This window comes from Macaca thibetana, chromosome 2 (assembly GCF_024542745.1).
Source record: "Macaca thibetana thibetana isolate TM-01 chromosome 2, ASM2454274v1, whole genome shotgun sequence".
In the NCBI taxonomy this organism is placed as follows: Eukaryota; Metazoa; Chordata; class Mammalia; order Primates; family Cercopithecidae; genus Macaca; species Macaca thibetana.
The window spans coordinates 114,297,772-114,317,225 of NC_065579.1; the positions used below are offsets into that span (position 1 = coordinate 114,297,772).

Below are 19,454 nucleotides of genomic sequence, written 5' to 3' on the forward strand. Positions count from 1 at the left end.
TATACAGAGGATGAACTTCAAGAATAAACTGGAGATGACCCAAGGTTTCTATCCTGGATTTTTCAGAATGGGGGCGATACCAGTAAGGCCAGGGGTCAAAATAGGGGAACATTTAATGGGAGAAGGGCATGCACTCTGTTATCAGATAAATTAAGTTTGAGCAACTCATCTCTTGAATTTCTACGTCTGTATAAACCTAACCTAGTGCCTCTCAAGTAGTAAACCTTTTATAGGTGTGTGCAGGAGGGATGAGGCATATAAAATTTAATTAAATATGAACAAATGATGGTAACAATAAACTCAGATTTTAAAAAAAAGGTTTTGTTTCAACCACTGTGGAGTCAATAGACTCTATGAGTCTTAAAAAATTTTTAATTTTAAACTGTCTCCTAGATAGTATAAAGCCACAGTCTGAATCATCTTGCACTTAAAAAATAATCCAGAAAAGCCTATTAAAGAATAGAAAACCCGCATATGTAACTTCCTCCTGTGACAGAAAGAACAAAAATTTCAACGTTCACAGCTTAAAGACATTTAGCACCTCAAAAAGATGTATCATAGGTAAGTTTCAAGATAATCATTTTCTATACTTTAATGATATTATATAATCATAATCCATTGGAAGTTAAGTCAATTTACAAAAAAAAAACAACCCTCAGAAGTGCAAATAACAGTGCTTTGTAAAACTGTATGGCCCATTTTCTGGAAGGTACTGTGTGATTCTGGGACTGGACTTTTCATTAAAAAGGTAAGAGATTCAGGCATCAGACATGTTCAATTATTGGCTTCCTAATGAAGCTCACTATCCTGTCTAATGCATCTTTCCTTTTCAAAAGACCCCTACCTCCTTGTGTATTCTGGCATCGAGTGCCTCTGGCATTTGCTCTATGAGAATAACTGGACAGTACAATGCTCTTGAATGCAGACAGCTGGAGCTTGAATGGACACCATGAGCCCCAAGGACATGAAAACAATTTTTTGATTGTGTGTGTGTGTGTTTATAAAAGTTCTTGCAAAAAATCAGTCTTTGTAATTTCCTAGATTTCAAGGTCATTCTTTTCTAGTTGGAGCTTCTTAACGTGGCCCTTAAAAATCCTAAAATTAAATGCATTTTTAAGCTATCTGTATAAATACATTAAATATTTTCCTCATTAGGAAGTTTCCAGTTTACAGCAAAGTTTTCAGTAACCCAAAGTGGATCCAGAACCATAGCATGTAGACCCCTAAAAATTAAAAACATTGAAACCTATTTAGCAAATCTGCATGAAATGAGCCAAATTCATACTGCTTCTGTGGAGTAGGTGCTTGGAAATCTAGTCACTTAGTGGTGGAGTTACAGATGGATCTCAGTTGCCTGCATGATTTTCCCAGCCTATTGTTTTCATATCTGATTAATTATTCTCTTAAAATTTCCATCCATAAAAAATTTCCAAAGATATTAGGATCTCTCTTCACATAGTCTTTCCTTCTTTTGAAAGATGCTATTGTTGTCACTTTGAAAACTGTAAATAGCATTCAAGATGATATTTAAGTTTGTGCCAACATTTAGTGGAAATGTCTAAGTTTTGAAATAGTAGGGAGCTCACATTCCATCTGGTGTGTTTTCATTTTATCTCCTATTCTCAGTGAATTTGAAAAGTCAGCGGCAGTGTCAATATCCTTTCTGCTATGCTAATGTGACCTCCACGTGGAAATCAAAGGAAAGGAGTTCTCAGGGCAAGTGATTCTTTCTCAGTTGAACTATTTAGTGTCATAGAATCACAAAGTATCAGAGCTAAAAGCAGGCTCACAGGTGACCAAGATGAATACCTCTCAGTTTGAAGGGAAACTGAGCCTCAGGCAGAGGGAATTGCCCATAGTCTCATTAGTCATAGGGACAGGAGTTGAGCCTCGATAGGAAGCCTTTCTGATGGCCCCATATCAGGTGGTCACTTCCTTCCCCACACTTCCATGGCCCTTTATCAGAGACCACCACCCCATGTTACTTAGTGGTTTCAACTTTGTAGCATAGTTCCTGTCACTAATTTCTTACCCATGTGTGGCAGGCTAATATTTCAAAGTAATCACTGGTGTGCCATTTCCTTCCTGACCGTCTCTTGGCTAAAGGGAAGTGCATCTATCGTTTAGCAGTAGTCTCCTTCACTCACCAGCTTAGCTTCTAATTCAAAAGGCACTGCCCCAGTGTAAGAGAAAAATGACTCATGCAGGGATAAGGACACAGAAAAGTTCTAACTGCCCACCCCTAGACTTTAAAATAGAGTTTCAAGCTGGATAATGAACAGAGTTAAGATAGATAAAGCAAGAAAGAGTGCATGTGTACACGAGTGGGAAAATGCATGCATGTGTGTGCATGTGTGCACTGGGGCAGGGTGTGTTCTACCCTTGCCTTTCCCCCAACCCCCTGGCTGAATCCTGAGGTTGGGTAATATATTAGTTTTCTATTTGCTGCTATAACAAATTTCCACAAACTCATTGGCTTAAAACAACACAAGTGTATTATCTTACAGCACTGGAGGTCAGATGTCCAAAATGGGTCTAATGGACTAAAATTCAAGTGTTGGCCAGTCTGCATTCCTTTTTGGAGGCTCTAGGGGAAACTCTGTTCTTTTGCCTTTTCCAGCTTCTAGAGGCTGCCTGAATACCCTGGCTTATGGCTCAATTTCATCTTTAAGGCCAGTGATGGCAAGTTGAATCTTTCTCATATTGCATCACTCTGACACTAATTATTTTGCCTCCCTCTTTCACCTTTGTGATTATATTGAGTCCACTTGGATAATCCAAGGTCATCTCCCTATCCTAAAGTTGGCTGACTAGCCTCTAATTCAATCTTCTACCTTAATTCTCTTTTACCATCTAACATATTTACAGGTTCTGAAAGATTGGTACATAGGCACCATTTGGGAGGCTATTATTTGGTCTTCCACAGGAGACTCACTGCAAGCCATCCCTTTGAATTTGAGACTCTAAGAGTAGACTGAATGTGCATTCTGCTTTGCAAAGAGAATAATGAAGGACTATAGCAGCAACATGAATGTCTGCTATAGGTACCTAATTTCCTGCAGGTCTTAGGAAATTATGTAGGGATAGACAAGCTTTTCTTTTCTTTTCTTTTCTTTCTTTTTCTTTTTCTTTCTTTTTTTTTTTTTGAGCCCATGAGAAGAACTCTGACAGGCTGGCAAAGGCCAAAGAGTAAGTGTCCTTCATGTGCTTGTGACAAGAGACTATGTCAGGACCATGGACACCTCCAGGGATGTAGGAGGCCAAAGGTCACCATCCTGCAAAGGATGACTGCATTCTTTATGGGTATCAGAATGGACCAAAGATGCACACAAGGACCAGGCAAAGTGGATTACTTGGACACCAGAGGCCAAGGAAACAACAGCCAAGGACCACAGAATCCCTGCCATTTTTAATAGTCAAACTGGTGACTGTGAAATTAATAATTGTTATATATGGCACTCAAATGAACCTCAGACACAGCAAGAGTTGACTTGGTGATTGAGAAGAAACTGGAGACAAGACAAAAAGCTTGGGAATATAAGACTGTAGAGTATCACATCAGCACAACTGGCTATTTTATTTTTATTTATTTATATTTATTTTTATTTTTTTGAGAGAGAGTCTTGCTGTGTCTCCCAGGCTGGAGTGCAGTGGTGCGATCTCAGCTCAGTGCAAACGCCACCTGCCGGGTTCAAGCGATTCTCCTGCCTCAGCCTCCTGAGTAGCTGGGACTACAGGCGTGCACCACCAGACCCAGCTAATTTTTTGTATTTTTAGTAGAGACAAGGCTTCACCATGCTGGCCATGCTGGTCTGGAACTCCTGATCTCATGATCTGCCCACCTCGGCCTCCCAAAGTGCTGGGATTACATGCATGAGCCACTGCGCCCAGCCCTACTTTTTAATTAGTTTTTTTTAGATGGAGTCCCACTCTGTCACCCAGGCTGGAATGCAGTGGCATGATCTCAGCTCACTGCAACCTCCTCCTCTTGGGTTCAAGCGATTCTCCTGCCTCAGCCTCCCAAGTAGCTGAGACTACAGGCACGCACCACCACATCCAGCTAATTTTTGTATTTTTAGTAGAGACAGCGTTTCACCACATTGGCCAGGCTGGTCTTGAGTTCCTGACCTCAAGTGATCTGCCTGCCTGTGTCCTGAGGGGCATTTTTATTTTTTTTCTAACAAGTCAAAGAGTAGAAATACCAAAAAAGTCACTTCTCTGGGTGTTTCAGTTACTTAGCTAGCTCACACACATGTATATCCCATGAGGTTTTGATCAAAACTAAAGTCAATTTTTTTCACTAGGTTCACCAAACAACTGCCAGTAAATACTGGCTTCTGCCAATGAATGAAAAAGAATACACGATGTCTGCTCTTAAAAGGTGACCCCTGATGTTTCCTTTACATTACACAATTATTGCATGCTCATTATATTATGTTTGGGAAATGCAAGAGAATATGAAGAAAGGAACAGGAATGTAACATTCTATTTGAAGCCACATCTCTCTTAATTTCAAGGTACATGTGCTTCCATTCCATTCTCCGTTTATATGCCACTCTTTCCATTCAATATTATATCCCAATATATTTTTTCCCAGTAAATTTAGAAAGCTTATTTTGCCAAGGTTGAGGACATGCACCTGTGACACAGCCTTAGGAGGTTCTGATGACATGTGCCCAAGGTGATCAGAGCAGAGTTTGGTTTTATACATTTTAGGGAGATATGAGGCATCAATCAACATATGTAAGATGAACAATGGTTCATTCTGGAAAGATGGGACCACTCAAAGCAAAGGCAAGAAGACTCTAAGTGGAGAGAGAACTTCCAGGGCATAGGTAGACAGGAGACACATGGCTGCATTCTTTTGAGTTTCTGACTAGCCTCTCCAAAGGAGGCAATCAGATGTGTGTTTATCTCAGTGAGCAGAGGGGTGACTTTGAGTAGAATGGGAGGCAGGTTGACCCTAAGCAGCTCCCGACTTGACTTTTCCCTTTAGCTTAGTGATTTGGGGGCCCCAATATTTATTTTCCTTTCACACTTCCCCCCTTTTCTTTTAAAAAATCTTTTGGAGGAAGCATTTTAGAAGAAAATGAGTCTCTGGTCTCAGGTTTTATCTCATCTCTCATGGCTACGATGGTATATTCCTAGATGGGTAGGTCCTGAGTTATTAGGAAAGTTCATTTTTAGCAGGTTATCATCTCATGTTCTATGAAGAGAAAATAGGGGGAGAAAGGAAAAAACAATAACAACAAACAAAAGAACAAGCCTGTAAAATCGATATAGGCTACATTACTCTGAAGTCCATACATCAGTAGGCAGGTATGAAAGGGGCTTATGTATGTAAATGGCTGCTGTTATTTTTTTCTGAAGTTCCCGTTGTCTAGCTTCAGTTCGCTTGGCTTTACGAAAGCACAGCTTAGTTTTTGGTGAGTCCAAATTAGGAAAAATGGGAAAAAAAGAAGGAAAAAAAATTGAAAACACTGTTTTGTAGACTTGTAGCCCAGAAAAATTAGAATTCATTCCAAACTGTAGAAAATAATAAAAATGGAAAAACATTAGGCAAGACTTGAATCAAACAACAGGTGTACTACAGTTCTGGAAATATAATTTTTCTCTCTCCAGTTTCCCATTTTTACTAAAGACAAATCATGGTGGGACTAATCTGCTTCATTATTCTTGGCCTGATTGTTTGTACACAGTGTTATATCATTAAAATTACTCATAAAAACTCATTTGATGGCTACATAGATGAATATATAGTATTAAAATATACTCCTCTATTATTTGGCATTTAAATTGTCTTCCAGGTTTAGATTTTTCAAATTAATTAGATCAGTTGTCCGAGTTTTATACACACACACTCAGACACATTCTGATGTAATCTGGAACCATAATGCAGGTAAGAGCATTTTGAACTTAGAAGGGATGACACAGAAATGCCTGTTATTCTCTGGGTTGGGTGTAGATACAATTCCATACATAAAGGTGTGTGTTGACCAGCCTATTTCGGATTGTCTATCTTGGAGAGTACTGGTAGACCTTTTAGGGGAGCAATTTATCAAGTTAATTTTCAGGGATGTTCCAGAAATGGGTACAGGGGACAGAGCTGGCCTTGGCGATTTAATTCTGGAGTTACCCATAAAGTTCCACTGTGCCTCTAGACTAAGACCTCCTATTTCAGCTTTAAAATCCCATTCTTTTCTCAGCAGGCTTTGTTGGTTTGAAAAAATTCATTGACATTTCAGGAAGGCCAACAATTTGAACTACTATTGTAATAATTGAGGTACAAGTTCTTTCTCAGAGGGAGGTTTTGACAGGAGGCAGGCAGTGCCCAAGAAGTAGGGGGACTTGCAGCTGATAAAGGAAAGTCATGGACCTGAGGATCTGAAGAACCAGACTCTGGACACAGAGGGCTGGGGAAGTGCCAGGTTCAGCTCATCAGTCATTTCTTGACAACCTACTCTATGTTGTAGTGGTATTTGTTGGATGCTGGGAGGCAGAGAGGACTAAGATGAGTAAGATGCCTCTGGTAGTTCATAAAGGCAGCAGAGTGAAGGAGAACCCAGACTCTGGAGCCAGACAACCTCAGTATGAATCTCAGGTCTGTTTCTTACTCTCTCTGTATCCTCAGAAAACTTTTCAAGTCTGCCTATGCCTTTGTTTCGATACATGATGGAGATAAATGTACCTTAATGCCCAAACGAGCACTTCATTGTATATATTAACTAATCAGTATGCTAATGTCGTAGGCATATCACAGTCTCCCTCCACATTTGAGGGTGTCTCCAGCTAATGAAAATTTTGTTTCCAACCTCTTTCAAGGAGTCTAACTAAGCCTTATCCCAGATCACCAATAGATGAAACTAGCCCAATGCCCCAGGTAAAGAAGGTAAATGGTAGATACCACATGTGAATGGAAAATGATTTAGGAAAACAAGTGCAGTTGCTTATTTCAGGTCACTAAAAGGAAATTCAGCCTCAGTCTTCATATCAACTGATAGGGCCAAGATTACCAGAGAAGCCAATGAAATTTCATATATAGATTTGGCCTAACTGTGCAATGTCCTTTCAATAACTCTGAAGAGCTTACTAGAAGGAACAATTTTTTAGAGGGAAAAATATGTTAGAGCAAGGCTACATTTCAGTGCAAAGGGAATATTCTATGAGTTCCTTAGTTACCACTCATGTAAGAAGGATTTCCAGCAGGTACTGGTGCAACTGGCCTACAAGATATTTATGGTCCATTAAGAGTTATAAGCAAGACTGTTTCTTTTTCAGAAAAAAAAGCAGTTTTCTCTTAAATATTTTAGTGTGTTATGACACGAATACACTATAGGGCTAGCAAAAGTATTTAAGAGGTTCAGCACACAAAACCAGCTCCAAAAGGATGACCTTGGGAATTGTAGAAGCTTGGCTAGAGCATGTTGATGACTTCCTTGTGTTTAACAAAAAAATATAAAAAGGAGTTATAATAAAGTACCTAGATGGGGACCAGTGGGCCATATCCTAAAAACAGAGAAAATGCATGACTTTGTAAAATGCCATTTCTCTCACTGTAAGTCTTAATTACTGGTGGTGTGTCTAGGACCTATATATTTATTGGAAATCCAGTGTGTGTGGTGTGTGTGTCGTGTGTGTGTGTGTGTAAATGCCTCTAAGGTTGAACAGGGATATGAAAACCATTTGAGATTTAGTAATGGAAGTCCCAGTGTCTAAGAAAATCAGTTTTCTCACTATTACGTGGGTTTTCCATAAAATTGAAGGATAATATTTTCCTTAGGCTAAAGCAAAGGATGATAGAAATAGGGAAGGCTTTGTAGTCAAACAGACTTTGATATAAACAAGCTTTACCATGAGCTGGTTATGAGGTTTTGACATAGACATTTACTCTCCGCAAATTTAGTTTCAATTCAATGGTATGAGTGATATTGACCCTGCCAGGTTAGTGAAAATAAAATAATGTATGCTTGGCACCTAGCAGACAGTCCAGCCCAATGTGTATTCTCATTGACAATAATTTGATTATTATTCTCAAATATTACATTTATTTAAAATAGATTTATTATTATTCTGAGTGTATTCTCAATGACAATAATAATTTTATTATATTATTATTTTTCATTAGTGCTCTCCCTAGGAGCAAAGACTGAGAACTAGAGTTGTTTATGACCACCAACCTTACACTAGAAGCCCAGTACAACTGGATATTTTCCCCCCATTTTAAATATGGAAAACATGAGACACTGAGATTTAAATAGCAAATTCAACATTAAAGAGTTTGCAATAAATCACTATGTTGACTCAAGGTGTAGAATTTAGAGCTATACAGGTATACCAGGTCTTTCTTGATTTCCTTGATTAGAAAGAAAATCTGGCATCATTCAAATTCCTCTTCTAAATCTGGGGAAGGTCATAACAATCTCCACAAACAGCTGCTTGCCAGTAAGCTGAAGCAGTCTGAAAGCATTCTAGAGCGACACCATCCAGAAATCTAATGCAAGATACATATGTTATTAAAAGTGTTTGGTAGCAACACCAAAACAAGTGCAAAGAAACAGGTGAAATTAATTTTAGTGATACAATTTTTAACTCAACGTTACCAAAATATTATCATTTCAACATGTAACTATTATAAAACATTATTAATGAGATATTTCCTTTTTTTTTTGGTAGAAGTCTTTGAAATCCAAACTGTATTTTACATCTACAACACATCTCATTTCAGACTGGTCACATGTAGCTAGTGGCTACCAAACTGAATATCAATGGTAGACCTCATCTCGCAGTGACAAAAATATAACCACATTTTGAACACTTAAGCTGGGATTCTAAACATCAGGCTATGTTTCCAGGACTCTACGTCTCCAAAAGCAGGCAACTTGGAGGCCTTAGGGTTTCTTCCTGCTGGCACATGGCACATGGCACATGAATGAACCTTGCTCCAAGCTAAGAAGTTATGTTTTTTATTTATAAAGGTTCTTTGAATTACATGTATCATTCTTTTGTCTAAAGAATGACAGGTGATAATTTAAAAGTAAAAACATTTACAAATGCTTTGGGACTTTAAAATTGTATTAATTTTTATCTTCTGTTTCCCTCTAATTCTTGCTTATTTTGATTTTCTTCATTAAAAGAGAGATAAAGTCAAATGTTTGGGGGGCTTTTCACTTTGGGGCCATTATAATTTATATTGAGGGAATCATGCCAATGCTTAATTCATATCTGTTTTCTCTTTGCCTAATTTATCCATTTCTACTCATAATTTATTTTTCCAATAGTCTTTTTTTTTTTTCTGCCCCTAATCCATATACTCTCATTTCTCTAAGTAAAATAGATTTGGAAAAACTACTGAGATCTTGGTAGTATGCTTTAGCAGGTTAACTCCAAACTTATCAAAACTTTTTGGACAATTTTAAGTGACTTTATTAATAGCTATGTTGAGAACCTTGAATGTAAACCTAAGATTTTTTTAAACACCCAAATGGCCCATTTTTCAAGCACTGTAGTTAAACTTAGGTTTCACTGCAGCAGCCACTGTGAGACTGAGAGTAGAACTATGAGAAGTAGGTAGGACGACAGATGGACTACAGCAACAAGGACACCTCAGAGCAGGTGTTTTCCTCCTTCACAGGCAAGCATCTTAGAGCTTTCTGATGGAATGTATCTGTTTGGAGCGAGAATTCACTGAGGAGGGCAGATAGGACTCTGCACAAGAAGGCTTGATTCAGGAAATAATGAGGGAGGACCACATGGAGTGGTTTGATAAGAGTGGATTTACTATGGATGCTATGGATAGAGTGACACATAATTAAAATGTTCTTATTTCTCACTAACATGCAACTGAACATATTCAAACAACATAGGAGAGCAATTCTGGAAAACTAATCTAGGGTGGCTGACCTCAAGGCAAACTCTAGGACAAAACCATGGCATCCTTTGCCTTGAAACTCAACCTCTAGATACCTGTATCCTCCTCATCAACCACTCTTCAGCCTTCTTTCATTATTTTTCCTCTTTAGTGTCCAATGACTTCATGATCTTCCTTGGAGGCCCCAGCTCACCATCACTACCATTATAGCCCTCCATGCTTCTCAACATTCCTCACTTGCTCAACTCTATCAAACATGACTAGCCTGGGCCAGGCACAGTGGCCCATGCCTGTAATCCCAGTACTTTGGGAGGTCAAGCCAGGAGGATTGCTTGAGGCTAGGAGTTTGAGGCCAGCCTGGACAACATTGTGAGACCTGTCTCTACAAAAAAAAAAAAATATTAGTCAGGTGTGGTGGTATGTGCCTGTAGTCCTAGCCACTCAGAAGGCTGAGGCAGGAGGATCACTTGAGACCAGGGGTTTGAGGCTGTAGTGAGCTATGACTGGGCCACTGCTCCCCAGCCTGGCAACAGAGCGAGACCCTGTCTCTTAGGGGGAAAAAAACAGAGTTAATAAAATGACTAACCTGAATCATATATTGTGACAGTTAATATTGAGTGTCAACTTGACTGGACTGAAGGATGCAAAGTATTGTTATTGGGTGTGTCTATGAGGGAATTGCCAAAGGATATTAACATTTGAGTGGACTGGAGATGCAGACCCACCCTCAATCTGGGTGGGTACCATCTAATCAGCTGTCAGAACGGCTAGAATAAAGCAGGCACAAGAAGGTGGAAAGAGCTGACTTGCTGAGTTTTCCAGCCTTCATCTTTCTCCTGTGCTGGATGCTTCCTGCCCTCGAACATTGGACTCCAAGTTCTTCGGCTTATGATCTCTTGGACTTATACCAGTGGTTTGCCAGGGGCTCTCGGGCCTTCAGCAACAGAGTGAAGGCTGCACTGTCAGCTTCCCTACTTTTGAGGTTTTGGGACTCGGACTGGCTTCCTTGCTCTTCAGCTTGCAGACGGCCTATTGCGGGGCTTCACCTTGTGATCGTGTAAGTTAATTCTCCTTAATAAACTCTCCTTCATATATGCATCTATCCTATTCGTTTTGTCCTGCTAGAGAACGCTAATACATATATTATCTGAATATTTGCTTCTGTGAGAAAAATGGGCACAAATAACTTTTAACCAGAAAAATGCTTTTCTGCTAATTTTGTTTCTCTCTTTTGAGGAACATAGAGATTTAACTCAGTAATAATCTGACATAGGATAGGGTAAACCAGATGCTTACCCAGCTCTCTCATTATTAAAATAGGTAGCCAAAGAGCATTCATAGATACAGAGGGAGTATTTGAGGTCATAAGCCATTAAATTAGCATTACTATATGCTTATTTGTTAGTTTCATCACATCTGGTTCTTTGAATAAAAAGTCTCCATTAATTTAGAAGAGCATATCAAGTTGTTATCTTATTCTGAATGAGAGATACCAAAGTTTTCATTCCAAAATTCTCAAATACCCAGAAACTTACTACTCAGTGGGAGGACATCAGTAAACCCAGAAGACAAAAAGCTAATTAACTGTCTCACTGAAACATTCCTTCCTTTTTGAAAAGTCAACTAGGGACCCATGGACTCTGAGCCCATTGTCAAATGGTGTGTGAAAGAGATCCAAGTTCAACAATAAATATCATCAGCAGTATAATGGTTCTCTCCAGCCCTCAGGGCCAAATGGCCTGCATTTTAGCAAATTGATTTTGCTCATGAATTGTGTTAAGCCAAGCAATTGTTTCCCATGACATGCTTGAACCCACGTTTGCTTTGTCTATGAAATTCATGGTTGAATTTGTCCAATTGCTGATTGCTATTCCCATTTGCTTTAATAATAGTCACTTCCTTCATCAGTAATGGGTTTTATATACAGTGCGCAGTCACAGTCATTCAATGTCACCCATAAACATTTGATGAATTGTCCAATACAGTTATGAGAGTTGCTTATTTGCGATACAGCTAGGGTAAGTCTTACTGAGTTAATGAGATGATATGACATTAGGCCATGGGTGTTTCCTCCCCCACATTATCTATACACACTCTTTTATTCAAGGACCCATTTGGGTCATTACCATAATCTTCATCAACTTGTCAAGATAATGAAGGGCCCACTGAGTTCAGGGAAGGCTTGGCATAATTCATGAAAATTTAAAGAACATAGATGTAGAAAGAGTTTGGGCGCTACAGATAAACAAGATCTACATAGACAACCACAAGGAAAGAGCTTCAGCAGACATTCTGCTTTGGAAGGGGAAGAGTTTGAGCTCAGTTTTGAGACAGAACAGAGGCACCTATTCTGAAATGTCTAGGACATACTGCTGGAGGATGAGAAGGTGAAAACAAACTTAGAGACGATAATCAAGGTTGGAAAGAAAGAGTAGCTCTCGAGCCTGCTTTCAGCAAATCCTACATCTGTATTTGTTATGGCCACATAAATCTGGGTTTGGTGGGAGGGGGCAAGTTAGTTATCAACTTTGACATGTGCCTACCAGACATGCTTAGCAATCAGACGAGGTTTATAATTGCTTCCCCTAACCATTCCAGAGCACCACAATTTGTAGCCTTCTGCACACTGATTTCTGACCAAAGGATTCTGTTCCATTAATGCCCCATTAAATTCACCTCAGATGGCTGATAGCACCATGTTGAACTCTCACTCAGTGTGGCTATGAGTTAGTGAATTGGCCCTCTGAAAAGCAATATATAGTCTCCTTTTAAATTATGTTAGAATGAGTAGAGAATTTCAAGTTCTTCTAGATCAACACCTTGGTTTTTTTTAAAATGTGTTCATTCGTTTTCAAATATTCATTGAAGGTCCAACCTAGGCCAGATTAGATCCTTGCTCTTAAGACTATAACACATAATTGGGGGATCCAGGCATTGAATAATAAAGTAATAAATTATGTCAAGTGTGGGAGGTGTTAAGAATGAAACAGACATGGTAATATGATAGAGTTACTCTGGAGGGGACAGAGGATTAACTATTATAGATGAAATCAGAAAACAGTGAAAAGTATCCTTCGAGGAGGTGACTCAGAGATGAGATTTGAATGATGACATGAAGCCACATGAAGGGGAAGAGAAGATGGTAGACGTTACAGGTGAAGAGAACAACATGTGCAAAGGCACTGAGGTGGGAACAAGAATGATATGTTTGACAAAAGAAGTCAGTGGGAGAGAATGAGACTTACAGGAGCTGGGGAGATGGGGCAGGACCCACCATTGAAGTTAAAGAACTAACCTGGATTTTGGGTTTTACATTTAAGTCTTTAATCCATCTTGAGTTAATTTTTGTATAATATGTAAGGAAGGGGTCCAGTTTCTGTTTTCTGCATATGACTAGCCAGTTTTCCCAACACCATTTATTAAGTAGGTAATCTTTTCCCCATTCTTTGTTTTTGTCTGTCTGTCGAAGATCAGATGGTTGTAGACGTGTGATGTAATTTCTGAAGTCTCTGTTCTGTTCCATTGGTCTATATATCTGTTTTGGTACCAGTACCGTGCTGTTTTAGTTACTGTAGTCTTGTCGTATAGTTGGAAGTCAGATAGCGTGATGCCTCCAGCTTTGTCCTTTTTGATTAGGATTGTCTTGGCTATATGAGCTCTTTTTTGGTTCTATATTAAATTTAAAGTAGTTTTTTCTAATTCTGCAAAGAAAGTCAACAGTAGCTTGATGGGAATAGCATTGAATCTATAAATTACTTTGGGCAATATGGCAATTTTCACGATATTGATTCTTCCTATCTGTGAGAATGGAATGTTTTTCCATTTGTTTGTATTCTCTTATTTCCTTGAGCAGTGGTTTGTAGTTCTCCTTGAAGAGGTCCTTCACATCCCTTGTAAGTAGTAATCCTAGGTATTTTATTCTCTTCGTAGCAATTGTGAATGGGAGTTTGCTAATAATTTGGCTCTCTGACTATTATTGGTGTATAGGAATGTTTGTGATTTTTGCACACTGATTTTGTATCCTGAGACTTTGCTGAAGATGCTTATCAGCTTAAGGAGGTTTTGGGCTGACACGATGGGGTTTTCTAAATATATAATCATGTCATCTGCAAACACAGACAATTTGACTTCCTTTCTTCCTATTTGAACACCCTTTATTTCTTTCTCTTGCCTGATTGCCCTGGCCAGAACTTCCAATACTATGTTGAATAGGAATGGTGAGAGAGGACATTCTTGTGCTGTGTTGTGTTGTGCTGGTTTCCAAAGGGAATGCTTCCAGCTTTTGCCCATTTCATATGATATTGGCTATGGGTTTGTCAAAAGTAGCTCTTATTATTCTGAGCTATGTTCAATCAATACCTAGTTTATTGAGAGTTTTTAACATGAAGGGATGTTGAATTTTCTCGAAGGCCTTTGCTGCATCTATTGAGATTATCATGTGGTTTTTGTCATTGGTTCTGTTTATGTGATGGATTACGTTTATTGATTCGTGTATGTTGAACTAGCCTTGCATCCCAGAGATGAAGCTGACCTGATCATGGTGGACAAGCTTTTTCACGTACTGCTGGATTTGGTTTGCCAGTATTTTATTAAGGATTTTCACACCGATGTTCATCAGGGATATTGGTCTGAAATTTTCTGTTTTTATTTTGTCTCTGCCAGGTTTTGGTATCAGGATGATACTGGCCTCATAAAATGAATTAGGGAGGAGTCCCTCTTTTGGGATTGTTTGGAATGCTTTCAGAAGGAATGGTACCAGCTCCTCTCTGTACCTTAGGTAGAATTCGGCTGTGAATTCATCTGGTCTTGGGCTTTTTTTGGTTGGGAGGCTATTAATTATTGTCTCATTTTCAGAACTTGTTAGAAAACCTAGGTAATACCATTTAGGACATAGGCATGGGCAAAGACTTCAAGATGAAAACACCAAAAAAAAAAAAAAAAAAAAAAAAAAATTGCAACAAAAGCCAAAACTGACAAATAGGATTTAACTAAAGAGCTTCTGCGCAGCAAAAGAAACTAGCATCAGAATGAACAGGCAACCTACACAATGGGAGAAAAATTTTGCAATCTACCCACCTGACAAAGGTCTAATATCCAAAATCTACAAGGAACTTAAATAAATTTACAAGAAACAAACAAACAAACAAAAAATCAAAAAGTGGGCAAAGAATATGAACAGACACTTCTCAAAAGAAGATATTTATGCAGCCAAGAAACACAGGAAAAAAGCTCATCATCACTGATCATCAGACAAATGCAAATCAAAACCACAATGAGATAGCATCTCACACCAGTCAGAATGGCGATTATTAAAACAACAGATGCTGGTGAGTCCGTGAAGAAATAGGAATGCTTTTACATTGTTGGTGGGAGTATAAATTAGTTCAACTATTGTGGAAGACTGTGTGGCCATTTCTCAAGGATCTAGAACCAGAAATACCATCTGACCCAGCAATCCCATTACTGGGTATATACCCAAAGGATTATAAATCATTCTACTATACACATGCATATATATGTTTATTGCAGCACTATTTACAACAGCAAAGACTTGGAACCAACCCAAATGTCCATCAGTGATAGACTGGATAAAGAAAAAGTGGTACATATATACCATGGAATACTATGCAGCCATAAAAAAGAATGAGATCATACCTTTTGCAGGGACATGGATGCAGCTGGAAACCATCATTCTCAGCAAACTAACACAGGAACAGGAAACCAAAGATTGCATGTTCTCACTCATAAGTGGGAGGTGAACAATGAGAACACATGGACACACAGAGGGGAAGAACACGCACTGGGGTCTGTTGGGGGTGGGGGGCGATGGGGAGGGAAAGTATTAGGACAAATACCTAATGCATGCAGGGCTTAAAACCTAGATGACGGGTTGATAGGTGCAGCAAACCACCATGGCACATGTATACCTATGTAACAAACCTGCATGTTCTGCACATGTATCCCAGAACTTGAAGTTAAAAACGACAACAACAAAAAACAACAAAATAAACTCACCTGGGGCCAGAGCACTGTAAATGAGTAGTCAGGGAGGTTAAACAGATGTTTCAGATAAACAGCATGCCCAGTATACCAGACAGAAGATCCTGGGGAATAGTAATCTTTGAGTGGCAGAGAGAAGAGGAGCAGCCCATGAAATAGGCAAAGATCTTAAACTCCAATGCCTTCAGGAGCTATGCATGCACCATCAGCCAGTGAAGCAAGCCTAGATAGGAGGCAGACATGGCAACTGCATAGGCCTAGAGAATGAGCAATATGCCTAACAGCATTTAGATTCATTAAGAAATACTTTACAGCCACAATAAAGCAAATCACCAAAAATACTTTGCAGGCAAAAATAAAACACATATGAGGAGGCAAGCAAAGCCCAAGGACCATCAATGTGCAATGCTGAGCTGCAGGAAAAGCAGGAAGTGGGCTGGGAATGAGAAAAAAATCAGTAAAGTGTGGTTTCCTATACGTTTTTTTAAAAAAAGGTTTTACCTTTTATTTCCATGAACTTAACAAAGAAAACAACATGTTTCACTAGACAGTCACCCAAACATTGTAATACTAATAACAACAACAACAACAACAACAAAAAACCCCACTATTTGTTACAGAACTTGTAAAACCTGAAAATGGTGGTAATGATAAAATGGTTCAAATGTGTAAAGAGAGGAATCGCAAATCCAAGTGGCCCATCCACCGACCAAATGTAGATATCTTCTTGAAGAATTGTGGCCATCTGCTCTGTGCTTGAGTGAATCCAGGGATGGGAAGCTCACCCCCTTGTAAGGCACTCTTTAAGTGTTCAGAAGGTTTTTTCACTTTGACCTGTTATTATGTAGAGCTAATGATATCTGCCACCTTGTAGTCCGATAATCACAGATATACCCTCTGGAGTCACAAAGAATGTATTTAATATCTTTCCAACTGCCAGCCCTTCAGATAATTTGGAAACAGTGACTCTGTTACTATCTTCCCTCTACAAGTCTTCCTTTTTCCAGGCAAAACATTCCCACCATCAACTACTCCCCAAATCTGTTTTCAGACACAACCGCCCTTCTTATGAACCTTCTTATTTGTCACTAACCATCTTAAAACAGTGCCCAGAAAGAACACAATGTTCCTAGCCAATTTATACTCTGGGGCTTCTTTAGGCATAATTTTCTACGTCTGCAGCAGTAGAAATACAATTACATTTTATGGAGCTCAGCCTCCTGCTGTTCCTGTTTCCTACCTCTCACCCTCCAAGGCAGTCTGTTTGTTGAATGTCCTGAACAGATGCATAATCTAGAGCGAGTGCTCCCATCAATATAAAGAATGCCATCCCTCATCACTCCATCACTTCTGATTAAGATCACTTGGTCTAATGTACATTAAGTTCTATACCAATAATGCCTGTGCGGTGCTGCATGCTTTTCATACCTCTTTCTGAATACTGTGTTATTAGATACTCAGACTGGAGAAGCATTTTCATACAAAGAGGAAGACAAAACTGAGAAAGAATGGTTAAAGACAAAGGGAAAATTGGGAATCTCACTGTTGGAAAGAATGGTAGATGGGAACATCCAATGACCTGGCTTTGAATCTGGTTCTCTACTAACCATTGCTACTTAAAAAAGTAGTAATAATAACAATAAGAACAGAAACTGCTATCTATTAACAAATTCTTGGTAAGTACCAAGCCCTGAAATAAGTCTTTCAGGCTTCGATATCATATGGTTAGGAGATGCCACTGGGATTTGAACTTACTTCTGCCTGTTTCTAGACTTCAATCTCTACACAGTCTTTTACCACAATCTCCCTTAGTGGATACTGTCTATACTACATATGACTTATACCACTGATTTAAAAAAAAAAGAAAAGAAAGAACTCTTAGAGTAATTACTTCTCCTGAGATGATCCTCCAAAATGTAGAAGTAGAAACATGTGTTTTCTTATCTGTGGGGCCATCAGAGCATGCAGACAAGGGCAAAAGAATAAGAGAGGAGAGCGAGGCCATACACCAACCACAGTGCTGTACATTGTGTCTTGAACTGGGCTGAAATGTAACCATGCAGCTTCTGTTTCAAGCATATTTGGAACATCGACAAGATTTCAAGGTGACTGTTCAGCCTAAGAAAACAGCGTTTTCAAGCACTTTTAATGCTACCTTAGCAGTACTTACTAGTATATAATTCATGTGCTAATTTATTCATTAAAACAGTCTGCATTTGGCAACATTTTGTTAACCTTAGTTTACATGACTGAGATTGGTATTTGTATTTTAATTACATCTCTTTATAATTACTCTATAATTCTGATTTTCTTCCAATGTGAACTAAGCCTTTATCAATCCCCAAACTGCATTCCACATCCAATGAAAATGAGTTCAAATTATAGTTTTATAGAATATGGCTTTGGAAAACCCAGAGAGCCTATTCCCAAAGGTAGTCATGCATCAGAGCCTCCTGGAAATTTCCTTATATAATGACTGATTCCTGAGGGCTGTGCAGTCTACTCGATCAGAATCTCCAGGGACAGGACCTCCTGAGAATTGAGATCTGCAGCAACTAGTCCACAAATCAGCACTTAGGTACTGGTGACTAGATTATTTCCACTCTACGCACATCCACTACAGCTCTTGGAAAACATAGGAAGCAAAAGATAGTAAGGGTTATCCTAAAGGCAGAATAACCAGCCACTTCACGAAATCCAATGCATCCCAGAAACATTAATTATAAGTTTCATTATTAACTGCTGACCTATTGTTCTTTATTTTCAGGATTTGAGTTGCCATTTTAATGTCAGTACTGCAAAGAAGCCCTATAGACACACACACAAAAAGTTGCATAGATTTTAACTGGTCCCTGGAAACGAGGTAGAGATAATCATGTGGTTTATTTGACAGAGCCACATGATAAACAATCTAGATAAACAATGTGTTTTAAAATGCATTCTCAAAGAGTTAGAACAGGAATGTCAAATAGACAGCAAATATGATACCTCCCTCCTATCTGATGCCCTTGGCAGGCATTGCTAATCAATCACAGCACTTTTCCTTGCATCCACAAACAGCCTCAAAGTCCTTTTAACCAATCACTCCAGGGCACTAGTGCTATCTAATCTGCTCTACCATGTGGGGGACATACTTTCCCCTCTTTGGCTAGAATAAACAGGTAAACTGAAATCACCTTATATTTTATAACAGCCTGATCCATGACAGGCTCTACACTCCACATGGTGGAAATGGGCATCTGAAGGTTCTCATGTAGACAGGGCTTTAGGTGAGGATCACCTGGCTCTTGCCGATTCATGTTTGTAGTGGTTTTACACTTATATCTTTGAATGGGAGTACTTAGAAATAAATTAACTTCTTTAATATTTATGATATGTGAGTTACACTTATTCAAACCAACCTAGTTTTTCCTCACAATAATTCAGTTTCGCTTTGAATAAATGCTGTTGGGAACGACAAGCTGAGTTCCAAAGTGTTTTAAAAATTAAGTGTAGCATTTGACTAAAACAATCATCTATCAATCTGCTTGATTTTCACCGGTAGCACCATAGGTTTTCTTCTGTGGAGATTCTGGGCCGTATCTCC

General features: G+C 38.9%; 1 protein-coding gene across 6 annotated transcripts in view; it reads right to left on the reverse strand.

Annotated features, from left to right (window-relative positions):
* FHIT (fragile histidine triad diadenosine triphosphatase) overlaps positions 1-19,454 on the reverse strand; it is a 1,489,770-nt gene that overhangs the window by 155,740 nt on the left and 1,314,576 nt on the right. The window lies entirely within an intron of this gene.